The sequence below is a fragment of the Puma concolor genome, chromosome A3 (genome assembly GCF_028749965.1).
Source record: "Puma concolor isolate L17-30 chromosome A3, mPumCon1.1.hap2, whole genome shotgun sequence".
NCBI lineage: Eukaryota > Metazoa > Chordata > Mammalia > Carnivora > Felidae > Puma > Puma concolor.
In genome coordinates this window covers 121,202,236-121,229,198 of record NC_141669.1, presented here as the reverse complement: position 1 = coordinate 121,229,198, position 26,963 = coordinate 121,202,236, and the positions used below count along the sequence as shown (strand labels likewise).

General features: G+C 44.9%; 1 long non-coding RNA gene across 1 annotated transcript in view; it reads left to right on the top strand.

Moving 5' to 3' along the window:
* LOC147582732 (uncharacterized) overlaps nt 1-26,727 on the top strand; it is a 94,286-nt gene extending 67,559 nt beyond the window's left edge. Inside the window, exons 2-3 of the long non-coding RNA XR_015249464.1 lie at nt 7,637-7,822; nt 26,139-26,727. This is a non-coding gene — a long non-coding RNA (uncharacterized LOC147582732). The remainder of the gene's footprint in view (nt 1-7,636; nt 7,823-26,138) is intronic.
* The last annotated feature ends 236 nt before the right edge of the window (nt 26,728-26,963 follow it).

Genomic DNA, 26,963 nt, shown 5'->3' with positions numbered 1-26,963 from the left:
CCGTTTCACTTAAGAAGATGGGTGGGACTAGAACAGCATACAGGTTTTTGTTTTTTTTGTTTTTTTTGTGTTTTTTTTTGAGAATGGACTACTGTGTTTGAAGTGCCATGTGGAAGGTTCTGGTTTAGTGTTAATCCTGGAGGATTCTTCCACTGGCCCTGTTTGTCCGCAGCCAGGTTTCTTGTCTCTGGCACTCCAGGTCAACCTAAAACATGGCAGAGTATTTACAGTGATCAAGCTAAAGGAGCTCTCAAATTTCCATGTAAATGGAACGGAAGACTGGAACTTTCCTACCTATACTTTGGGTGGTACAAAATGCCCACATTCCTGTAGTCCCGCTTCTGCAGACCAAGGCAAACAGATTGTCCTTTGAATGTCTCAAAAGCTCTTTATTTTTTTTCTTGTAATGCCAAATGCAATATTTGTTTGAAAAGACTACACCAGAAGTTTCCCAGCTGAGAAAACAGGCTTGTGAAAAATGGTTTCAGAAAATGAAATAAACCATGCAAAAGTTGTTCAGGGTGTGTTTGAAATGAACATCTGGATATGAACTACTAAATTACCTCCTTCCTCCTCCTCCTCTTTCTCACAGCTGTTTGAAAGAGTCCTGAGGGCAGGGAAACAGGTCAGTGGACCAAATTGCACCTTTCCCCCACTTCTGATCCCTTTTGCACCTATGCAAGGAATCTAATGCACATGTGTGTTTAATAAGTGGGCACAAATACAAGACAAAAATTATCTCAATTCCTGTTGACTCTCTACAGCAATACCAAAGGAAAATAAACTCTGGATTTTAAAATTTCTCAAACAAAACTTATGGTTCCAATAAAATATCACTTTTCAGTTGACTTTTTTATATCAAGAGCTGAACAGACCACTCCTTTCTCTTCATTTCTTCAGAAAGAAGGAATGATTATTACGTCACACTTTCCCCAAAGTCAAGAAAGTCCAGTTCCCAAAGCCCTGCCTTTCAACTCATGATGGAGGCACATGAGAAGTTCTGCATGTCCGTGCCGTCACGCAGCCCCCTCCATAGCCACCTCTTCGACACACGCATCTAAAGAAGTACGTTGGGAAAGAACAAGTTGACGTTTGTCGATCTTCACGAGACTATCAGTGGCCACAACTAACGCAGAAAATATGAAACAATTGCCTCATGTTAGAAGAACGTGTAGGCGAGTCTTTGGGGAGACATGATAGATGTTTTCACATAGGAGGAGGCTGGCTGGTGAACTCTGTACTGTCAGAGGCCAAAACGGGCCTGATGAGAAAAGGAGACGCCATACGGAAGCAGGTTTTAGCCTCTGTTTCAGGTGTCTGTTTCCGCTACAGCCTCTCCTCCTTTCTAGGATAGGAAAGGAGCCTCACTCACCCTTGGATCCTGGTGCTGTGCGGTCAACTGTATACAGTGCATTACAGGTGCTCCTGTGATGGACGAACGCCTAACCGACGGAATGCAATTCCTAGTTTAGGTTTTCCAGAAGAAACAGGAGAAAACTCCCTTACGAATACACGGATGAATATTTGCAGGGAAAGTTGGAGAAGGCGTTGGGAGCACACTTCTGAGATCAGATGGACTCCAAGGCTCTCCCATGGTTTGGAGTCTGAAATTCTATGTGCTCCTTCTGTATTGTTTAGAAGGAGATGTCCATCCACATGCCAGGGCTCAATCTCAGCCATCCTCCTTTCTTATATCCCCTAGGCTCTACTCGACACTGAGCTGGTTCTTGGCTAAGACCACTGTAGAAGGAGTCTTTGAACTTGACTCAAAGCTGCATGCCTCTAATCTAGGCATCTCTTTCCAGCTGATTTTATTTTGTTTCGACCTCTTGTTCTGTACCAAGAAAACTGTGCATAGTAGTGGATACCTACTGGGAAGCTGTTAAATTGCATGGCAAAGAGAAATTACCCAGCCCAGGAGATCAGAGAAGGCTTCCCTGAAGAAGCAGTGTTTGAGGCAAACAAAAGCAATGTAGATGAAGAAAGCATCCAGGAAAAGGGGCTTGGAGTACAAAAGATCATGAATGATACCGCACTGAGCAGGGGTACTATAAGCAGCTGTGGCTGGAGAATAGAACACCAGGGAGAGAATGTGTGATGGGAAGTGGGGAGCGGAGGCCATGGTGGGGAGTCTGTGTAAGTTCCCCTAACTCGCACTTGACAATAATCCAGCCCAAATGGATGGCATTTACTTCTCAGGTCAATGCCATTCATCAGGCTGTTCCGTCTGCATAGTACCCTTCTAATTTCTACCTGTTTAACATTTTCTCTCTCCTCGAAAGCAACCCTAATGCTCCCTTCTCCGGGAGCCTTTGATGATTTCCTCCAGTGGACACACTTCCCCCCATGGGTGTTTGTACCTCTCAGAGCACTTCCACATTCTGCCTCTCTGCTGGCTGGACTTGTGACATTCCATCCCAGACACCTTGAGCTTCATGACAGCAGGGGGTAACTCCTACCGCTCTTCCTGCCCCGGTCGACTCAGTAAATATTTGTTGATGAGCTGCGGACAACATTCTGCTCAAAATAGAGTGTTAGTCAGGAGGCGCGCGGGCCAGGCTTCTTAGGTTAGAATCTGGACACCGTGACCTGTTCGATGTGGAATCTTGGGCAAGTTGCTTCATTTCTTCCAGTGTCATTTTCTTCAACTGCAAAGTAGGGGTGGTGACAACACCTATCCCCTAGGAATTGCAGGAGCATTAAAAATAACATTTGCGAATAACTTGGCCAAATGCTCAGATATGTTAGTCATGATAAAATCCCGAGGAAAGATTACAGAGACTGAATTGTCAAGCCTGATTCACGCTCATTTTTTTTTCCAGTTAAGTCAACATCTTCAGAGGATTTTGTATGTCTTATGTCCCATTCTAGTGTCTGTGTCCTCAGCCAGCCTACAAGAATGCAAATTGGGAACTGACATCAAACATTACATTAGTTGCAGGTGTACAATATAAAGGCTTGATATTTGTATATACTGCAAAATGATCACCAATAGTTACAGATTTTTTTTCCTTGTGACGAGGACATTTAAGATCTACTTTTTTAGCCACCTGCAAATATGCAATATAGTATTACTAACGGAAGTCACCATGCTGTACATTATATCCCCGGGACTTACACATTTTCTAACTGGAAGTTTATACCCTTTGATGATCTCACTTGTATGTGGAATCCTAAAAAGAAAAATCTGAGCTCATACAGAGACCAGACAGATACACAGAGCCTAGGTTGTGATTCCTCACGTGCATGTACAAACAAAAGTTGAGCTAAAGGAACAAGCTGAGTGAAATCCCGGGCACACGAGGGTAAGGGATGCTTGAGAAATGGTGAAAAGCACTTCTTACTTGAGCCCCCGTTCTGCCTCCTGGTCTGTATTCCCTGTCGCCATCTGAAACTGGGTCTTCCGCAAGTGACTGGTTTGCCCCCAATGGATTGTATCCCATCCAGTCTCTCATTGTAGTGTACCTAGGTGTATAAATTACACAGTGACTATGTAATGTGTAACTAGGACACTTTTGCGGGGGTGGGGGGGATAGGCGGAGGGTGCTCTGTTGAACTTTACACTGGGACCGCAGATGTGAATTGGGACAGTCACGGGCAGTTCAAGCTGTGCAATCGTCTAAGTTAGAACCAGCAATCATGCTGACTTGGGTCACACAGCCTTCTGCGTCTTTCAAGTTCAAACCTCTAGCTCCCAACCAAAAAAGAGTAAAGGTTTTTTTTGATCCACTTTATTTTTAATTGTATCAGAACATTTTCAACTCAGTGTTGCACATAGGTTTCCTGGAAGGCTATGTCAATATATTGTGAAACATCTGGATCTTTGCATATTCGGATGTTGGACTATAATGAGCAGTTTTCATCCCAAATCTTTAGAGTCATGTAGATAAACCGATTGGTTTCGATTCAGGGAACTTAACTGCCAGCTTCAATTAGCCTGGGTACTTTAATATATTCTTTTTTCTAACATAGTAGGCAACTTCAATAAATTATTATTTATAGAGTACTTATTAAAATGCTACAGGGAAATCGTTCCTGGAAACATCTCGCTGTGTAACTGTAAATGATCAAGCCCTTACTTGCTGATTGAGTGTTTGAGGACTGAAGTCAGATCATAGGATCACAGCTACTCATGCCTGAAGACCTCAGACAGCACCCACGCCAACTCTGCATCCAATCCCTGAACCCCTTCGACAACATCACTGCTAGATAGGTGCCCAGGAAATATTTGATGTCTTGTTGATGGAGGGATGCATTTCTGCTCAAAGTAGCCCTTTCCATTGCTGGGTGGCTTTGCCAGATACAAAATCTTGCCTAGTTTTAAGTGGAAATCAGCTTCCCAAATTTCCATGCACTGAGCCCCATTCTCTAATAGGAACTCCATTCTCTGACAAAACGAATCTCCTTCAGCCCCTTTCTGTTCTCCCATCATGAGAGGTAGTGCAGACCTGCATCATCTGAGCCAGTAAGAAACAAGCACAGCCCATGAAGTGAAAGACAGTACAGCAAAGTGGTTTATCCCATCCACTAGGGCCAACATGCTTGAGTTTGAATCCTGGCTCCACCTGTAACAAGGCGAGGCATTTAACCTCAAGGAATCTTAGTTTTCCCATATGTCCAATGGGAGATGTTCCTGGCTATCTTCTTGAGGCATTCTTGAAAGATTATAGGAGGTGGTGTAGGTAAAGTCCTTAGAATAGTGTCTCCTGGCACATAGTAAACACTTCATAGACTATTATCACATAGAATCCCAGCAAATAGAGTCTGGAAACCATCCTTCAGTTGTAAAATCACTGCTCGGTGGGTCAGAAGTTATTACTGGACACTTTGTGACCTAAGATGCAGCCTCCTCAGCAAACTCCACCAAGCATTCCTAGTTCTTTGGATTGAATGATACATTACTTTTTGGAGGGGATAAATCCTGGCAATTAAGAGTCAGGGCCTGGGAAATTGTATTCGGCACTGGATATACATTCAATTGATGGGACAGGTTTGTTTATTTTTTAATAGCCGTGAAATGAGAAATACTGAGGGTTCAGAAATGGATATTTTCCCAAAGCTCCTCATGAAATGTGAATGTGCACTCAGATTAAGAACAACAGACTTAACGTGAGTCTCCGTGGGTCAGGATCTGGGTTCCTTCAGTAACCAGCTGCACAACTGTGGGGAAGTTTCTTCATTTCTTCAGGCCTCTGTTTCCACATCTGTAAAATGGAGATAAAAATAAAAGTTCCTTCCTCATAAAGCTGTAATGACCCTTAAAGGAACTAGCACATATGGAGAGAAGAGTGCTCATTGGGTATTTATTCTATTTGTTTCACTGTAATAAGTATCTTCCATTCTTAATTCTTACCCCATCTCCATCTACCACCTTTGCCTCAACCTTTTGGCAGGTGTCAAAGAGTACTGAGCACCCTCTTGGCTATAGGTACAACCCAAGGTCCAAGACTAGGATCTATCAAGAAACCCTTTCCTAGCCAGGGTGCACTTCAGGCTGATGGTGGCCCAGTTTTCTTTGAGTAATTAAGAATGATTTGCATTTATACAGCACTGGAATAGACCTGGGTCCCTACTGGCAAAGCAATTAGGAGAGATGACAGCATGATTATTGTCTTAGGCTATGGCTTACATCAGCATTAGAATCATCTGGGTGGTATCTGTCACTTAAGGATCTGCTTCAAGATTGGCAGAAGGGCTCCACATACCTGCTGCTCACACTGTGGGACCCAAACCAGCAGCATGGGCATCACCCGTGAACTTGTTAGGTCTACAGACTCACTGGTCTCACCTTAGACCCACCAAATCAGAAAGGGTCTAGTTCACGGAATCTCCAGGTGGTCAATGTGCCCATTAAGGTTCAGAAGCATGATTCTTCATCAGCATTGAGAGGAATTCATACCCAAAGTTTGTGAAATGTTCCAGAAACCTTCATTCTACCACCCACTAAAAATGAGGCCCAGATAAAGCTCTTCACAGCCCTTGAATCACAGCCCCTCTAAGTTAGCAGCTCTCTCCATCTCCCCACCATCCTGTACCACTGGTTTAGCACTTATATAAATGCCTTCTTTGAGTTATTTTCTGGTTTGGATTTTCTACCTGATCCTTGGTCCTTGTTGAGAAACGGCAATATTTGTCATAATGGAGGCCCCCCTAAGACCTGTTCACTATTCTAGACATAGAAAGAAGGTGTGCTGTTAGTTATTCCAGCTTCTATCACTGATTGGTATCCCTTTCCTATGATGTTCCACTCTGGGGTATGCCATCTTCAGGAAGGGTTTGGAGCCGGAATTCATACAGAAACAGAGAAGTCTGGCCTCAGGTAATATGTGCTAAAGGCTTTCACTAAACAAACAGACAAATAAACAGAAAACCCAGAGTAAAGTCAGAAAAGAGTTTGCCCCAATTATCATTTGGCTTTATGTTGACATCAATACATAATGAGATCCCTGATTTCACTGGATTTCAAATAGCTGGAGAAAAGATGGAAGGGGGTTAGTGAATAAAATTCTGGGATAAGTCTTGGGGTGTAAGAGGCACACACACACACACACACACACACACACACACACACACAAACACACATACACATATTGAACATCTGTCATTATGCCGGACAATGTGGATCCAAAGATGAGCAAAACCAAGTCCTGTCTTCATCTCTCACCCTTGGCCCTTGTGGAACCTTGAGAGAAAATAGACATGGTCAAATAACCACCAAAGTATGTGTTACATCCTAACAGCGATCACCGCCCATAAAATTGAGGCACAAGTGCCTTGAGAACGTAAAAAAAAGGAGACGGATCTATTCAGGACGTTTCCTCTGAAGAAGCAACAAAACTGTAGGGTGGGGAGGGTTCAGAAGGACAAGGCGGGTGTGACAGGGAGGGGTGGCCCAGCTGGTGCTAATGTCGTGTGACCAGGGGAATCTGTGCCCCTTGAGGAACTGAAACAAGCTGGAGTGCTTGGAGCCCGGAGGAGAGAAGGAAGGGGAAGGAGGATTGAGAAAGCTGAGGCTGGAATGATGGTGGACGCGCTTTGGTCCTCGACCTGAGAGCACTGGGAAGAAATGAAGGGGGCAACAGGGCCATATTTGTGTTCCCCAAATAGTGATTTTTTTCTGCCAACATGGAGAACAGATTGGAGAGGGACAAGAAAGGATGTGAGGAGCAGACCGATTAGGATTGCATCACGGCCCCCGGGGTAGGGACATGGCACCTGGATTGTGAAGGTGGTGGGGGCGGTGAAGAGAAGTGGGATATTCCAAGAAATAGGTGGGAAAATGGAAAGGATTCAGTTTCGTTTGGCGGGCAGGAGCAGGGGAGAGGGAGGTGTTAAGGATCACAGTTTGCTGAAGTTCCTAGATGCTGTTCTTTTGGCTAAGGCGGGGAGTCTGGGCGGATATCGGATGGGGAGGTTGGGTGGGTCATGAGTTACATTTTGAACATTTTGAGTTGGAAGCCTTCCCTGACCTCCCAGACAAAGCTATGCAGGACTGGAGTGTGGATGAGAGTCCTAGGCTGGAGGGGGGACTATTTTATAATAATAATTTAAAAAGTAGAAATAACAAACGTTACCATTCATTGAATACTTACTCAGTGCCAAGGCTAACCATCCATTATCTAATTTAATCTCGCAGGACTCCATGAAATGACTGATCATCCCCATGTTACAGATGAGGAAGTGGAGGCCCAGAGACGGCGTCCTGTCCAAGCTGTTAAGCACTGTGTCACACTGCCCCCTGCTGAGCACCTACTAAGTGCCAGGCTCTTAGAAAACGATGGTGTTTAAGACCTCTCCAAGGAGGAGCTTCTATTCTGGTAAGGTAAGTTCACGGATGTGTGTGTCTTCCCTAGCAAACTAAAGGAGGAGAAGCCCCGAGGTAGGAATTTCTGCCTTTTGTCAAAAATACGGTCACTCGCCTACAAGCCACATCCCTCTGGCATTCACGTGCACAGATTCGGGGCATGCCCCTGCCTTCTCTCTAAACTTTTTGTTCAGAAACTGAAAGAACAATTTTGGGTTGTTTCTGCTCCCTGGTTTTAGGTTGCCTAAGGGCAGGTAAGTTAAGTAAGAAGAGTTTCACCATGCATCCACCGGGCAACCCACCCACGTTAGCCTTTGATTTCAGGGTCTCAGACACACAGGAGGGGAGGGCAGCCCCACACTGCTCTCCTTTTTGTAAGGCTCTTTATTTGCCGCAAGCGGCTTCTTGTGTTTACCTGTCTGGGCATTGTGCTGAGGACTGTGAGAATGACACTCCTCAAGCCAGCTCTGAGATGGAAACAGACTCACCACAGCAGCTAAAGAAAGAACGTGTATGCAAAATGATCTCTTCCAGCACGTTCTGCTTTTGCCCAGGCGTTGCACATAAGCATGGAAGAATTTTACTGCTCCTGTTACCCAGAAGAGCTTGAGATTTGAAACTGGGAACCTTTCCAGAGCTTACATGGAACGGAGCATACAGATCAGTACTGAAAACATAAATCACTCTTCAACCCTTGATTCTTATTATTTTAGTAACAATAGTCTAGTTGAAATTTAACACTCTGCGCCTCCGTGTGTGTGCGTGTGTGTGTGCGTGTGTGTGTGCATGCGCGTGTGTGTGCGTGCGTGTGTGTGTGTGTGTGTGTGTGTGTGTGTGTGTACAGGAAAATAAATACATTTTCAATAATCTGCTTTGGATTTAACTAAACCTCAACTTTATCTATTGTCAGGTGTGCTTCTGCTGTTCAAATAATATCAATCTCCTAAAAAACAAAAAAACAAAACAAAACAAAACAAAACAAAAAAAACCTGGGGCCCCTGGGTGGCTCAGTCCATTAAGTGTCCGACTTTGGCTTAGGTCATGATCTTGTGGTTTGTGGGTTCAAGCCCCGCCTTGGGCTCTGTGCTGACAGCTTGGAGCCTGGAGCCCCCTTTGGATACTGTGCTTCCATCTCTCTCTGCTCTCTCTCTCTCTCTCTCTCTCAAAAAAATGATTTAAGGGGCGCCTGGGTGGCTCAGTCGGTTAAGCGTCCGACTTCAGCCAGGTCACGATCTCGCGGTCCGGGAGTTCGAGCCCCGCGTCAGGCTCTGGGCTGATGGCTCAGAGCCTGGAGCCTGTTTCCGATTCTGTGTCTCCCTCTCTCTCTGCTCCTCCCCCATTCATGCTCTGTCTCTCTCTGTCCCAAAAATAAATAAACGTTGAAAAAAAAATTAAAAAAAATAAATAAATGATTTAAAAAATTTTTAAAAAAAGCCTATTTAGGTTTGGTACAAGTGATGATAATTAGTGCCAATTCGGGAAGTGAGAAGTCCCAAGCAAGTGTGCCCCTTACTGTGTTTCACTTTTACACACACGATAAAACTTTTCTTTCTTGTATAGAGTCATGCTTTTCATATTTTGTGATTTTCCTTAAACGTATATCCCAGATCATAAGAGAAATGGTATTTGGATTATCCAGTGTGAGGCAATTCAGAACAATGCCGTATTTGAGCAGATAATCAATGCTACCCTCAAGGACTGTCTGAGGTTATGGGCCTTTTGCAAACAACAGAGAATATGTAAACCCGAGCCCAGAGGGGAGCATTTCATTTTAAGCATATTTTTCCAGAAATATTATTATGATTTATTTTTACTCAGAGAGTAAAATATATTCATCAGAAGTCTTTTGACTATTAGGGGGAAATAGAAAACAGTCCTGTTGGGAGGGTGGGGAAATAACTGTTAGCAGTTCTCTCCATGGCACCTCAAAGCAGAGTTTAGGATAACTCATCCCCCCCCATCATATAATTGTCCACACATTCGTGTGCAATAATGTTAATGACATCAAACCCAGATTAAAAGCAATTCTAGGAATTTCTGTATTTCTACCGGAGGCAGTTCCTTCTCCTGTGCCCTGGATGACATTAATTTCTGCTTTTTCAATAACTTTGCACTCTCTAGACTATGGATCTTTCCAGAATATCATTTGCTCAACAAATGATTCTGAAAATCAAAAAAAAAAAAAAAAATTCTTAAAAAAAAAATCTTCCCTGATTTTACTTCCCCATTAACTCTTGTGCCGCGTGCCCTCTGCGAACAGCAACATTTCTCAAAAAGTTGCCGACACAACTAACACCCGTTTCCGAAGACTACTCACTTCTCCAAACTTACCGAATTTGGCTTTCATTCTTATCAGTCTAGGAAACAGTCTCTTTTCACCACCACGAGGGGGTCTGTACCACCAAATAAAATGGACACCTTCGATCTCTTTTTCATGTGTTTACTTATCCACGTGTTTACGGAGTGCCTACTATGTGCCCAAGTTCTGTTCCAGGTATTGGGGACACGGCAGTGAAGAAAACTGACAGGAATACCGTTCTTTTGGACTTCACCGTTGTAGTGGAGATTACGGATAATAAACTTAAGAAGTAAACTTGCATCTTCTGTATCAGTGAGGGATCACTCACCAGACTTCAAGAAACTTGGCGATTTCCTGCTGGGGACACTCTTGGCTTCTGTGATCCAAACTCCTGTGTCTCCTCTTCCCAATCTGGTTGATTTTTTTTTTCTTCAGTCTTTGTCAACTCTTTTTTTCCTTTTTTTGTCGGTTACACCATCCTGGACTCCCTCAGGATTTTGCTTTAATTTACTTCTTTGTATTCTTTCATTCATTTCTTTGGCCCTCACTTGTGTATGTTCTATTTTATTCCTAGGTGATTAAAAAAAATACTCCCCATCGTTTTAGCCACCACCAGACCCCAGTGATGCTAAAACTGATGAATCAAAACCCAGAAATGGTTGTAACGGGTTTATTGCAAAGCTAAGGAGGCTGTACTTCTGTCAAGCCATTCTCTTCAGGGGCCTCTGTGAGTGTTGCAAGTTCCCAGGGATTATATAACATCTCAGGTGTGAAGGGAAATAGAAGTTACAACCAGGGAGCATTTCCTTGGAAGCATTCCTGGAAAATTGCCTAAAGAAATCTCAGAAGGAAAGAAACTGAATCTTCAGGATTATAATCGTTTGTTGTGACTTCTTTTCCCACTCCAAATAAATACTACCTTTTATACCTAAATTTGTGCTTGTAATTCGGTTCGTTTTTTTTTTTCTGAAAGATGGTCCCCCAAATTGCATAAACTTTAGGCCCCATAAAAACTGGATCCTTCCCTGTCCAGAACTGGCCTCTCTTCTGAGGTCTAGTTAGTGCCAAAGTCTTTTTAAGTTTCTAGTCATTCCATCATTAGCCTCTAATCCACTCCAGAATTCCTTTCTTGCTTCCTAGATTATTATAATATCTGTCTACTTGGTCTTTTCAATCACAGGGAAGCTCCCAACTATTTTCTCAATACTTTGTCAGCTAAATACAATCTTCAAAGTGTAATTTATTTATTTATTTTTTAAAAACAATTTAAATGTTTTTATTTAGCTGTGAGAGAGAGAGAGAGAGATAGAGCGTGAGCAGGGGAGGGGCAGAGAGGGGGAAGACACAGAATCTGAAGCAGGCTCCGGGCCCCAAGCTGTCAGCACAGAGCCCGATGCGAGGCTCGAACTCTTGAGCCGTGAGATCATGACCTGAGCCCAGGTTGGACACTTAACCAACTGAGCCGCCCAGGCGCCCCAGTTTATTTATTTATCTTTAAAGATTTTATTTTTTAAAGTAATCTCCACACCCAACACAAGGCTCGGACTCACAGCCCCAAGATCAAAAGTCACACGCTCCACCAGCCGGGCCAGCCAGGCGCCCCACCAATGTAAACCTTTATAAACAGAAATCTTCAGTGCTACTTGCATCTCAGAGCTCCTCAGCAGTCATCCATTGTTCTTAGAACCCAAGGACTTACATTAAATCCAATATTTTTAACACTGCACCCATGTGCTGTGGGGTCTCGCCCTTGCTTCCATCCCCATTCTCATTCCTGTCTCCCCCTCGATGAACTGGTAGGTCTTTCCTCGTTTCCTCCCAAAGATAGCATTCAGTCCTCCGCTGGGATTGTGCTCCATGATCTTTCCACTTGTTGGGACTCTTTTCTGCAAGATTTTCACCTGGCTAGCTCTTAAGATCTTGCCTTAAACATCTTCTCTTTAGAGAATCCCTCAGCCCCTAGAGGCAGGGATAGAATGTGCTTCACTAAAAATATATGGGATAAGGAGGAGGTGAGTGGCATACAAAGCAGGAGCAGGTTGCCACTGCCACAAGAAGGTAGATGAACCCAAGGGAGAAAGGCTGGAATAAACTGGTGTAGACGGCTGCGTTTATCATGCCCGGTTTCTTCTTCATCTAGGGTACATAGCCCTGTGACTGAGGTCTCACTGGTGGAATGAGAGCGGTTCAGATCTGGCCCCATGCAATCCTCCAAGCCCGTTCTCTCTTCCCTTATCTTCTGGCAGGATGCAGGCGATCTACTGTTAAGACTCGGGGGCCCTAGAACTGCATGGAAGACCACCTTCCAAATACCCAACTGAACTTTTGATGGTCAAGAAACAGACTTCAGGGGTACCTGGGTGGCTCAGTCAGTTGAGCGTCCAGATCTTGGTTTTGGCTCAGGTAATGAATGGTCTCACGGTTCCTGGGTTTGAGCCCCACATCAGGCTCTGTGCTTATGGTGTGGACCCTGCTTGGGATTCGTTCTCTCTCCCTTTCTCTCTCTGCCCCTCCCCCACCTGTGGACGCTCTCTCTCTCTCTCTCTCTCTCTCTCTCTCTCTCTCAAAATAAATAAATAAACTTAAAAAAAAAAAGAGGGCACCTGGGTGGCTCAGTCAGTTGAGCATCTGACTGGTTCACGTCACAATCTTGTGGTTTGCGAGTTTGAGCCCCTATCGGGCTCACTGCTGTCGGCACAGAGCCAGCTTTCCAATCCTCTGTTTCCCTCTCTCTGCCCCTGCCCTTCTTGTGCACAGTCTCTCTCTCAAAAATAAATAAATAAAAACATTAAAAAAAAAAAAAAAAACCTTCACTAGATGAAGCCTCTGGAATGTGGGGCTTGTTTGTACTTTAGTTAGTATCACTTGTAATAACCTCAAACAAATTAAGAAAGAATCACCCACTGTATGCCCTCATCCCATTTCACTTTCTGTTCAAGTGGAAATGTTTGGTTTAACCTCCCATAACCCTACATGGATATGAACTGGCTCAAAGAATTCATCTGAAAGGCCCACTGGACTATACCCTTGCAGAAATCCCAAGACTCAAAGGATTGTTCGTTTTGATGGGCAATAGACGTAGTGGTTAAAAGCTAGGACTTTGGAATCTTTCACAAGCGGACTAATGCATTGTGGCCTGACTGCATGCATGATCGCTGTCCTTTACTTTGTAGTCCCTTCCCTTGTTGGCTTGGGTTCAACCATGTGACTTCCTTGGTTACTGAGTTATTTGCAAACCTGATGCAAGCGACATCTTGAAAAGCACATTCATATTCCTCCTTTCTCCTTTCTTTTGCCCAAGTGGGCTGCTTCATTCTCATACTTGTTTCTTTCCAGAAGCAGGTGCTGTTCTAAGCTCCTGGAAGAATGTGAGGGATACATGGAGAAAAGCCAAGGTCATCTTAGACAACTTGATAGCTAGATGACTCCCCCACTCCCCCGAAAAGTGAGAAATCCCAGCCGAGATTAGCAGAGTCACCTACCTAGCTCCCAGTTGACTTCGGAGACATGAGTGAACCAGGCAAGACCAGAAGAGTGTAGCCTCCTCGAACCTCATTAACAATACATGGCTATTGGTTTGAGCCAGTAAGTTTGGGGTGGCTTGTTGCAGGGTATTATGGAAGTGATATATCAGGGTGAAATAGGTCCAAGTGAAAATCCCAGGGCTGACCTTTATTAGCTCTAGGACCTTTGACAAGTTACTTAATCTCTCTGCCTCAAGTTTTGCGTCCAATAAATGGGATCTGGCAGTGTTTATTTCAAAACACTGTTGTGAAAAGTGATCAAGTTGGTGGGTGAAAAACACAGCGCTTAGTTATCGGTGTGTTGAAGAAATCAGTAAATCTTAGATGTGATGTATAGGAGACGTGAAGGCAGAGGAGAAGGAAAAATAGAAGGGCAGTGAGATCTTCTATGGGTCAAAAGTTTGGGTTGCTCAGCATTCTGGGTATCTAAGAGGAAAAAAAAAAAACATTGAGAAATATAAACCATTAGGCAGCCCATCCATTCATTACTGAATAAACTAAGCTCTGTGTTTTATAAGATGTGTCACTGGGAGGTTGGTATGCTTAGTCGTTGTGAGCTTACTCCCTTGGAAGACATTCTTCACCAAATCTTGCTTCCAGATTTTACCTTTGGTATGTATCAAAGCTGTTTCCTCAAATAACCGCCTAAAAACCACTTTTGTCTTGGTTCCAATGTTGCCATAAGGGTGTTTTCCATTTTACCTCTCAATACCCCCGTTAGAAGTTGTCACATAACATACTTCTTTGCAATATAGCAAAATACAGAGAAAGAAATGGGGCTTATTATATCTCCCTAGGAATCAACTTATGCCCTCCTTTTTGATAGACTTTCCTCTTAACCCTGACCACCAGGAAGCTCAAATATATTACTCATCATAACAACTACATTACTCCTAAGTTTAGCATTCTGTCTAATTCTCCAAAGATTCTGGTTTCTTACGAATACAGAGTTTCTCTAATGCTCTTTCTTATATGTCATATGTTTTAGCCACCTCAAGTTGTGCATAAGCAAATGGCCTTTTCTAGTGTGTGACAACAGTCTAGAACCAAATGTTCACAAACATTTGTAAAATCTAGATGAGAAGCTGTTTCCTAAGGGCCTCAGCTCAATCTCTGAAACCTGTTTTATGGTCGCTCAGCCTTGGTTTTGGAAAAGTCATCAGGTTGCTAACTGCTTTGGCGATCATAAAACAAAGTTTTCTCCTAAACAGAGGAAAAGGCTCCACGAAGGAAAAACTTGTTCACAGAACACAGAGTGAGAAAAGGCCCCTCAGAAGCCTTGCTGGCATCAGTCCCAAGCTCATGTTACCAGGAATATTTACATTAAAAATATATCTCCAGCTTGACCAGCAGCTCTGAGGTCAAGCTCAAAATCCTGCCTGGGAGTTCTTTGGTTTTATTACCATTTGTCAGCTCAAGCTTTGGCTATGATTTCCCTGCCTTCTGAGGCATGAAGGCAAACAGAGCAGAGCGAAGGCTGGGAATAGCAGCCCCGATAGTGTGAGGTGGGGATGAGGGGCTTCTGAGGTTTTTCAGCAGGAAGTATCTGGTTGAAGTCCTCTTGGCCAAGAACTTTCCTTTTACATACCCGTCTTTTTATATGCAAGGAAATGCCCACAAGGGAGGTTAGTAGGACTAAGTAGGCAAAAAGATTGCCTTCTTTTTTGAGACCTTCTCCTAGAGATAAACTTACTTGGTCCCCTTTCCCCACCCATCCGGAACCCCCCCCCCCCCGCCCCGAGAGGCCTCACCAGCTGGAGGAGTGAGAAGGAGAGATTTATGAAGTTTCCTTTGTAATTAGAGCTATAATTGTATTTTGATTTTCACTAGGTTGCTACCCAGCCTGACATTAACAAACACCTGCTGGAGAAACGTGTAAAATATAATTTTATTATTCACATTGTTTTGTTTTAAAATAGTTCAAGGATCTATGATTAAAGAAAAATTAAGTGAATAAATAAACCATTCTAATTTCAGTCCCTCTCAATAACAATACCAGCCAAGGTAATTCTGTGAGAGACATAGTACAGGAAAAAAAAAAAAAAAAAAAGATTATTGTCACACAGAATTGAGGTCAAATAATTCCATCACGTTGCAGTAACATATAAATAGATTTCCAGCTCTTACCCACATTCCAGTCCTGGTTCTGAACATCTTGTCCCAAGTCATGCCTCACCTTTTACTCAGTGAAGCTTCCAGGCTTCTTAGTGGATTGCTTTTTCACCAGTGTTAGTTACCTTTCGTAGTTTGGATTTGACCTTAGGGCAGTAATTACCTTTTGATCTCTCACTGCTGCATTCAAATCTATTTTCCAGTTCATGGATTCTCTCTTCAGCTGTGTCTATTCTGGTATTTAATTTGTTCATTAAGGCATTTTAAAAAATTTGTTTTCTCTATTTTTTCCTAGAAGTACTATTTGGCTCTTTTACAAATATGCTATTTTTTATAGCATGTTCCCATCGTGTTTCTTATTATGTCATTTCATCTTTAATCACATTTAAAATTATCTGATAGAATATTGCAGATTATCATCGTCCACTCAAATCTTAGAGTTACCTGTGTATGTTGCAGACTCATTGACTCTCCCTTATGAACTTTTAGGCTGACTCTTGGTTCCGCCCCTGCTTTGGGCAGCCCCATAGGAAGAACACATTCCCTCTGGGTCGTGATAAGGAGACAGAAAGTTTTTCATTTTACAACACCACAATCCTTCTGGTTTTTCATTTTACAACACCACAATCACATTGATGAGTTGAACACAGAATAGAATGTGGATGTGCAGCTTCCTGATTAATAGCTACATCCTCTTAAGATGGCAGGAGAAGCAATAAATAAACAGCACCTAGAAGCTCTTTAGAGCATATAGCCTCAGGTTAATTCTTATAACAGAAAGTATGACCTCCTCCCTTGATGTGCACCAGAGACTTCCCCAGTACATCCTCCATGGAGTGCTCACCAGACTACAAATGCCTCTTCCTACCACTGTTCCCATGAATGGATGATAGGAAACCTTCTCCCCTGTTTCCAAATATAAGGAAACTAAGGGTCAGAACAATGAAATAATTTTTCAAGGTCATATAAGTAAGTAGAAGCGTTAGAATTTGAACATTCTTTCCGATTCCAGGGCCTATGTTTATTTTCCCAGCAGTAGAAATCAGAGGGGAGTGGGCACATAAGCCCACTGAATCAGAGGCCCTCCCAAAAATGCATAGTAAAGGCAAGTTTGCTTTGTGTCTTTTGTTCTATGTTAAAAATTAATATGAGTCTTATATATTAACTCATAAAATTTTGTGTCCGTTTTTTTTTTTTTAATTTTTTTTAATGTTTATTTATTTTTGAGAGAGAGAGACAGAGCACGAGCAGGGGAGGAGCAGAGAGAAAGGGAGACCCAGAATCCAAAACAGGCTCCAGGCTCCGAGCCGTCAGCACAGAGCCTGATGTGGCGCTCGAACTCATGAACCGTGAGTTCATGACCTGAGCCAACCCGGACGCTCAACCGACTGAGCCACCCAGGCGCCCCTGTGTCCGTTTTAAAGTGAAGAGGAGAAGATATTCTGAGTTAAATTGCCTAGTTTTCATCTTAATCCCTTTGCCTTTGTAGATATTTTTCTCCTTTTTGTTGAGGCCTGGGCTAGCTGCCCTCTAAGGATCCATGCTCCCTCACCATGATAGTGCTGTTATGGGACTGTGGCTACCTGATCAGGAACGGAACTTCCTGACCCTTTTTGGGTAATATGACTAAGTTCCTTACATCCAAAGGGATATGGGTAGAAGTGACGTTCCATTTATAATCATGACTTGTAAAAATGCCCCAACTGCAATTTTCCTCTCTCTCCATCTGACACCCCCACGTAGATGTACATGACACCCCCATGTAGATAGATTTCCCAGGCAACCTCGGAAATTATTCTGTAAAGATGGCCAAGCCTGCATCAGCTCAGTCCTTCTCAGGGAACAGAGAAGGACTCGCCTCTTCCTTGCCTCTTCCAGTTTCCCCTGGCTTCTAGCCTTGCTTGGCTTAGAACTCACATCTCTACTGCCCTCTTATAATAACAGGTGATTCGATTTAGGACCCACTTGGATAATACAATATACACCCCCCCACCACCACCACCAAGTCAAGACCCTTAACTTAATCACATCTGCGAAGACCGTTTTTCCTTATAGGGTAACATTTATAGGTCCCAGGGATTAGGACCTGATCTCTTTGGGGGCTCTTCAGCCTAGCACACCACCAAAAAACGGCTTGAGTTGACCCAGAACCAAAGACCACGAGGGAGGAAGGGGCTCTTAAAATGGGGAGAATGTTGAATTGGGGGCGACTAAGATCTTCCAGTGACTTCTTCAGTAAGGATCAGAAAATCCAATTTGCACACGCACAAACATGCACACTGGGTGAGGAGAGGGGTTCACAAGCTCTCAGCAGTGGCTCAGGCCGTGCAGAGAGCCTCACGGTTACCCGGTGTGCGCACTGAAGCCCCGAGGACGTCACCGTGGGGGGCTGCAGGCTTACCTCCATCCCCCCCTGTTACTTACTCGGTCAACAAACGTTATTCAGAACTGTGTTCTGTGTGCTGGGGATACATCAAGGGAGCAGATGAAATCAAGAGTCCCCATCCTTGTGGCGGGTTTGGCAGCGAATAGGACCCTTGGTTGATGGCGAAGTTAATTGTAAATAAAAACATGCCAGTTTCCAGTCTTCTGGCATCCCTCCTTGTTTCCTTGACTCCCCAAAGATGTAAAGTAGAAACCAGTAAGTCATCGCTGGGCGCGTTCTCATCACTCAGGTTGTGTTTGGTCCTTCTCTCAGAAGTGTTTTCGATTCCTTTTTATTTGGGGTTGATTTTTTTTTTTTCTCAGCACATAGTAGGTTGCTGCATAATGTCCTATTGATTTGTAGGTTAGAATTACTCTCCAAGGACTGGAGCGCCTGGGTGGCTCAGTCCGGTAAGGGTCGGACTTTGGCTCAGGTCATGATCTCACAATTCGTGAGTTCTAGCCCCGTGTCAGGCTCTGTGCTGACAGCTCGGAGCCTGGAGCCTGCTTCGGATTGTGTGTGTGTGTGTGTGTGTGTGTGTGTGTGTGTGTGTGTGTGTGTCTGTTCCTCCCCCACTTGCGCTCTCTTGCTCTCTCTCTCAAAACTAAACAAACATTTTAAAAAATGAAAAAAAAAAAAAAAAAGAATTACTTTCCAAGGACAAAAATGTACTCTGCGTCTGAAACTTCAGCTGCACAACCTTGTGCCTTAGTGTTTATATAGTGTTTATATATATATATATATATATATATATATATATATATACACACACATATATATATATATACACTTTTTATTTTTTTAATGTTTTATTTTTGAGAGAAAGAGACAGAGCATGAGCAGGGGAAGGGCAGAGAGAGAGGGAGACACCGAATCTGAAACAGGCTCCAGGCTCTGAGCTGTCAGCACAGAGCCCCACGTGGGGCTCGAACCCATGAACCGTGAGATCACGACCTGAGCCAAAGTCGGATGCCTAACCAACTGAGCCCCCCGCACGCCCCTAGTGTTTATATTTTTGTCCATCTTTCCTTGCGGTCAGTGCATTGCCTCTGCCCTCCCCCCACCCCACCCCACCCTCCGCCCCAGTTCTCCCATTTAAGCTCACACGGGGCTGTACAGGCAGCCAAGAGACAGACAGGCAGCTTGTCACAGCCCCACCGACACCCCAGCCTCTCCCGTCTGGCCCCGCTCTCAGTACAACCTGATGAAAAGATGTCACACCGCAGACGAGCGGTTCACCTCCTCACCTCTCCCCTTTGCCCTCTGCCTTGTCTAAGCAGCAGTGGGGGGAGCTGGGGGGGAGCAAAGAGATTAAATCAGGTAGTTGAAAGCTAACACCATCTCTAAGCAACCCTCAAAGCGAACCCAGGAATTTCAACTGTAATATTATCCCCCAGGAAAAGGAGCAAGAAAATGAGAAAGTCAGTGCCTTGCTGGGCTCAGCATTGGGGGTGCCCAGGCCCAGCTGGCGACAGGGAAGGGACAGCAACCTGGCCTTAGCTGGAGAGCATCTGGGGGCAGAAAGAAAAGTGGGGCTCACACAGACATCCATGTGGGAGCAATCAGGAACATGCCTGCCAAGGCTCCAGGGCTCTGGGACACATTCACAAACTCCAAACAAGTGCATGGGAAAGATATACTTTGTTTCCTTCCCCCCAATCCCACCCCTTGCTGCCCCGCTGAGAAATGCTGGGTGTTGTGTTTCCAGGGGAGGCTTTTGTGGCTAATTTTGAAAAATGAAGCGAGCAGGTAAACTAGAGCTAATGGCCCCAGGCCGGGGGCAGACATCTGGGGCAATGTTGACTTTGCTGTGGGAGAGCCAGCTGGCCTTTCCACCGCTCTCCCTCCAACCCCTTCCCTGCCCGCCTCCAGGGGGCCTTCGGCTCCTAAGCAGCCAACAGCCCAGCCCCTTGCTTACAGCACCAAAAATGTTTGTTTTTTATGCATGACCTTGGCCGGAGCACACCTGGACATTGCCCTCTCCCTCATCCTGAGGGGCAATGGCTTCCCACCATCCCTGCCCATGCCAGGGGACGAGATTCTCAGACCCGGGGAGAGCCAGACTTGGTAGAACTTGTGATATGAGCTCATCTTAACGACCAAGAGGGCGGGGAGAAAAGTGACCTCGATGCCAAACACTGTGCCAGCTGGGTGCTTGGCACACTTTGTCCCTGCAACTTAGGACATATGATTTTTTTTTCTCATTTTATACATGAGAAAACTGGCGTGTAATGCATGTAACAGAACTAAAGCCACAAAGTAACCAGTGCTCAGGTTAGATACAAACATAGGTCAAATTTAGTGCAAGGCTGAATGAAGCGTGTTGTTCAGGAGGTCCTGCTGGCCCGGATGCTGCCTGGGCTCTGCCGGCTTACTTGCTGGGAACCTCAGGGTAGGTAAACTTTCCTCCCTGAGCCTTGTTGCCCTATGTGTTAAAGAACAGGTAATAGCTTCTGCTTCTCGGATTGTCCTGATGGCTGAGTGAGATGATGAACGGAGAAGCTTTAAAAGGTAAGTGACCCGTGCAAATAAATGCTCAAAAGGTATTTGCTATTGATGTTAGAACATTAGCGATCTTTCCACTGTACTGTACGTAGTTGGTTTCTAGAGAGTAGAAAAGTGCTTAGCTTTTCAGCACATATAGTAGGAGAGCCATAAGGTACGTGCGGATATCCCAGCTGTGCTGGGGCTTCAGAGAAGGACATGTCATCCCAGGGCTGAGAAGCGAGGTCTGGTTTCCCCTCGTCACTGCGCCAGCAACAGAAGGTCACCTTCCCAGAAGTGACTGGAGTCAACCCTGTCAACAACCAGGAATCCACGAGACTCCTAGAATGGAGTTCTCCAGTGCCTCTTCCCCATCCTTTCTTTGCCTCGATCCAGGATCACGGGCATAGAAGAGAAAACGGGGGTTAGGAAGCCCCTTCTCCCTGCTAAATGGTCTCATTCTTTGTCCGTCCATCCATCATCCATCCATCCATCCACATTTTCTTAGCATGGTTCTAAGTGCTGCACAGGAAAAGAGAGGAGAAGAGACATCTACGGTGATACCCGGATGTAAGTTTATTGCAGGAACAGTGCCCCGCCCCTTCCCAGCCTTCACTGTAAGTCGGAGGTCTGGGCGTGTGCAAGGAAGGTGTAGGCACCCGCAGCCAGAACAGCACAGGCACAGAGTAAGGACATTCTGTGGATGTGATCTGACTAACCATTTCGTGTTAGCCGAACACAGACTCTTGTGTCTGTTTTTACTCTTCCACTCCTGCCCTGGAGCCCCGGGGTCTCTCCCCCCCCAGCCAACGCTCCACTGCTCTGCCTCCCCCATCCAGTTGTATCCTTCTGACTTCATGTCTGAGTTTACAGGGAGGGACTGTCCAGCAGAGCTTCAGACTGAGCTCCCATACTTTCACAAAGAGCAATTCCGTGTTTCCTTCATCCAGAACATCAAACAGAATATCTCCCGCGGGGCCCCTGAAATCTATGTTGCCACCTCGTTAATGACTATCTGGGGGAAGGTTTTATGAGGTATCGGGGCAGATGTGAACAGATATGGGAGAACGGATGTCTTCTAGCCTGAATCATCATGGGGTAAAAGCAATGCTGACCTTTTTGTGTATCTTCCCAAGTCATTAGCATGCATTTACTGGGTTTTTGCCCTGTGCCCGCCCTGTGCTCATGACCCTGGGGAGACACAACAAAGCAGGGTTACTTTGATGGAGGAGTGTGATGGCTTAGCCTCAAAGTCTGCAAAAAGAGCATGTGAGGGCAGGGTTCCGATCCTTCCTGCTGTCCTGGTGGCTGCGGTGGAAAGTCACAGTGTCGGGGCATCCAGAAAAAGATGTGGATACTTCAGTTTCTGGGAGGGTTATCTGCTGGCTGTAGAGACAGTACCTAGCATAAAGTGAATGCTCCGTAAATATTAACTGAATGGATGATTCCATGAACAAGTGAATGAGTGGGTGGTGGGAGAGATGTGGCAGCTGATATCCCGAGATGGTGATGATATGCGCAGTGCTGTCAGAGAGAAGAGGTAGGGTGGGGAAGACCTTGACCTAGGAGATGCCCAGCACAAGTTAAACTATGTACTTTAGATTCTGCAAAGGAAACAGGACTTCAGGGCAGCTTTTTAATCACTGTAGGGAAACTGAGGCGTAAGCCCAGTCAACAGTACTGGTTACTATTGGCTGGTATGATAAAAGAAATAATAAAGGCCAAATAGGTTGAGCTTTTATTCTATGTCAAGAACTTTCTAAATGCTTTAACATTTACTCTTCAGAGCCAAGCACTATCACATACGCGCTACGTTTATTCCAGATTTGCAGAAAAACGGAAAGGAAGGTAGAGGCTAAAAAGCCTTCCACATTCTGAGTGCTAAGGTTCAATTCCAAGTGGTCTGATCCCAGAGACTGCATTCTTAAAATGATCATAGAGGCAGGGGAAAAGTTCAGTTCCGCGAGCAAGTGGATGTCTGGGGCTCCTCCCACACAAAAAGGGCAAGATCGTGTCCGGACTCCACCCGTCGTCCGGGAGGCTAAATCAGTCCTGCAGGGTGGACACAGGGACTGGACAGAGATGTGACTGGGAGCAGCACAGTCACATGAGCGGGCAGGGACCAGGCTGTCAGGCTGCTGCCGTGGACATGCTGTTCTTGGTGCACATGGCTTACACCTTCTCTTCCTTTCTCTTTCTGTCTAGTCCTGGCGCCCACACTCCCGCGTCTGTCTCTGAGCTGCAGCACCCAGCTCCGTGCAGGCGGGTTCCATCTACATCTCCTCCTCTAATTTATCTTCAGGTTTGCACTGCGCTTTCCCGAATGACTTCTGGTGTGTGCTCTCCATGCCTTGTCAGCAGCTACGACCTCCAGCAAGGCCAAAAGGGAGCCATCTTTGTCCCCAACTCAATCTGCACCACCTCCCCCCCCTTCTCTCTCTCTCTCTCTCTCTCTCTCTCTCTCTTTAAATATTTTTTACGTTTATTTATTTTTGATAGAGACAGAGCACACGTGGGGGAGGGGCAGAGAGAGAAGGAGACACAGAATCCGAAGCAGGCTCCAGGCTCCAAGTTGTCAGCACAGAGCCCAACGTGGGGCTCGAACTCACAAACCGTGAGATCATGACCTGAGCTTAACCGACTGAGCCGCCCAGGCGCCCCTCCCACTTCCTCTCTTCTGCCCACACCGCCGACATTCTGTCTCCCAGGGCTAAGCCTCAGAGGCTCCAGATCACTCTCTCTCTTTACATAACATGAAATCACTTAGGAGTCCTTGTCAATTTTCCTCTTATAACTGAAAATTTTTTTTCATTAAATTTCTATGCCTGCAGCTGTTCTTTCCTTGCCATTCCTACTGCCCATCCCTGAGCGCAGTCGCTTTGTGTTTGAAATAGCGCATGGACTCTCGGTAGATTCTTGCCTCCAGTTTCTCTCTCTTTGGTTCCATCCCCCACGCGCTGCCAAACCAATCTCCCTAAAGTGCACTTCTGAACATGTCAGTCCCCTGAGCCACAAGCTTCAACGGCTCCCCATTGTCTGCCAAATAACGTCCAGATTCCTTATCATGGCTTTTCACATCCACTTAGATCTGGTCTCAACTCAGTGCACATTTATTGAGTCCTGTGTAGTCCCAGACCCTGTGCAAGGCGTTGTAAATGTAAAACTGAGCCCAGGATGCTTCCTGCCCTTGGGGGAAGAAAAAGAAGAGAAGCTGGTCCTCAGATCTCCAGCCCGTACTTCTTCCCACTCATGCCTACTGCCTAAGGAATGAGTGTGGATTTTTGCTCTTCTCCGGAACTTCCTTGGCACTTTCTTGACTCTGTGTCCAGGAATTTCCTCATTTCCATCAACAACCAACCCTCTCCTGGTTTACTATCCCCTCCTTATATAGACAACCATGAGCGGCCCTTTTGAAGATGAATGCTTCTGACCACTCTCCTTTGCACGATTCTCATGATGGATCACGGTCCGCTGTACGTTACAGATTTGCATCTACCTTTACCTCCGTACCTTTATTCCCCAGACCGGTGTGCAACAGCCAGTCGGTCCGCTGAGGATTCATTTATGTATGTTCTTAGAAAAAATCAGCAACCTTAGGTACTGTTTTCATTCAACAAAATGTGGCAGTTTTTTTCTGCTGCATGCCTCCTCAGAGAGTTCACCAATTGTGTTTTATGGATCCAGAATCCATAAGAGAACGGTGGAGTGTCTTAATGTTTTCAAAACATAGGAATATGGGATATTTTCCTCACATCTATTTTATTTTCATACGATTCGATCACATCTCCTGGAAATAGGGTTCCACGGAACACAATTGAGGAGACCCTGTCCTAGAAAATGAGACCATGGAGTAATAGTGAGAATAATGACGCTAAGAAAAACTTGTTATTTGAACATTTGCTCGGTGGTAGTCACGACACCAAGGGCTTTTCCATGCAGGTTTTTATTTAATTTTCATGAAAATCCAATGCACAGGTGGTAATTTTGACCCATTTTGCAGATAAGGAAACAGAGGCTCAGAGCTCTTAAGTGATGTTCCCAAGGTCATTACTGTCATCGAGAAAGTAGTTAAACTACAACATGAAACCAACCTAGCCAACCCCAGAGCCTGTGCTCCTTGAGGGAGGGGGGCCTGTTTTTAAAATCTCTGTGATCCCTCTCGCCCCCAAATTCATAACGGTCTGTGACTCTCGAACACACTTACGCCTCTGCTTTTGCAGTCTGATTTTTGCATCCGTGCTTTGATGCTTTACAACAGAGAGTAGAAAGAACACTGCTACACTGCTCCTTGGCTCAGGAGACCTGAGTTTATGACCCCAAATCTGCCTTTAATTAACCATGTGTCATTAGGCAAAGAATTTCTTCCCTCTGGGGCTCAGTTTCCTCAGCTGTAAAATAACAGTGAGGTTGGACTCGTTGATATCTGAGGTCCTTTAACCTCTTTTCACCACGCTCTTCTTTTTGCCAAGTTTCTGTGATTAATAGAATTAGATGAGCCCTTTGTTGCCTATTGTATCTGCCACTGAGAGAGCTGGAACCGTCTCTCAAAGGAATCCAGGCCATGGCCAATTCAATGTGTTGACTTTGAGGCCACCTCGATGACCCACACAGTCGCTGGCAGCATGAGGAGCAGAAGCATTGCCTTTTACCAAATATGTTCTTCCGTTAGAGTATTTTTTTAATGTGAAACATCAAATGAATTTCGAAATGTTATCTGGATGATATAAGTATAAATGAGTAAAAAAAAAAAAAAAAAAACCAGATGGGATACATTTCCCTTGCAATATATATGTGATTAAAAAATTGAGGGGAAAAATGTTTGTAGCAAATATGTTTTGGATTTTCTGAACCAAAAGCTCTTGCAGAATAGTTTGAGGCCTCCAGAGTACCAGTGTGCAGCTGCTTTGGCCGGCCTTCAATGACCCATCAAACCCCAGTCGTCTTGGAAACCCGCCTGCATCCTGGGAAGTGTTCTCCATTGAGCAGCTAAAATGGCTTCCAGTCTTCCAGGGTAACATAGTTTGACTATAGTTCACCTCTTGGGAACCTTCGTACAAACAAGATGTCTATCTCCTGACCCCAGAGCCGTAAGTGGCATAGCTTGAAGAAACACAACAACCATAGAGGCTAATGTTCGTTTGGGGGTTTTCCTGACACAAAGCACAGAATTTCAAGGATGGGGAATTTCACCGGTAAAAATGTCCCCCATTGAATTATTCTTACCCGTTGAGTGAGGAATTCGGGGTTAGCCTGAGCAGCCATAACGGTTGGAAGGAAGAAGAACAACGAAAGGGAACGGGGATGATTCTCTCGTTAATTAAAATGCTCTCAGGCTTGGACTGACAAGACTTGGATTTCAATGTGAATTCTGCAGTCGTTAGGGTAATGCTAATGCTATAATTTTAATGATGGCAGTTAGCATTTATTGAGCACTTCCCATGTGCTAAAGCCTTAAACTGATCATTTTACTTATCTTTTTAACACTGGTAGCAGAGTCTGTTCGTGCCTGGCCCGGTCACCTCTGCTTATCTCCGAGGCCACCACTGATGCTGAAGAGAACTGTGCCTCTCTGCCTCAGAGCGTCCTCTGGCCACAGGAGGGGTTTGGCCCACTGTCCTGGACAAGGAAGAAAGGCCAAGGTGTTACAAGAACCATCACTAACCCCCAAGCCACGAGGGGCGTCAATTGGCGAATAAATTCCTACTTTCCTTGCCCTCAGCAGGACAGTTCTGAGACGTGATCTACATGGGTTCGCAGACAGTCCCAGTGGGATCACTGGAGGAGTTAGTGAGACAGGGATCCAGTGAGACAGACACCGGTGACATATTGCGTGGGGAGAAGCCCAGGAGGGTTTGAAGCATAGTGACCCGAATACCAGCGAAACTGGAGGGTCACCGAGCTGGGAGCGGCCACTGTCATACTATACCTTTGTTGACTCCCCCATACAGGCCTATGTGCCACAAAGATATCTTGAGGCTTTGCAAAAGGATCAGTAGGGTTGGGGTTTGGTACATCTCACTCTGAAGAGGCACACTTCTGGTTTCCTCAACAGGAATAAAACCGAATGTTTTCATTGTTCTTAAAATACCATGCCTTTATTTTCTAATTATAAAAGTAAAATATACCCATCTCATCAACCATGAAAATTAATGAAAATATCAGGAAACATATATCCATAATCTCTCTAACGCAAAGACAAGTACTAGCAGCGAATGCTCTCTGAATGGATTTCTTTATCCATAAAATGGGGATAATGAGAGAACATACCTCACTGAGTTGTTATGAGAAAGAAATGACTTAATGCTACTATTTTCC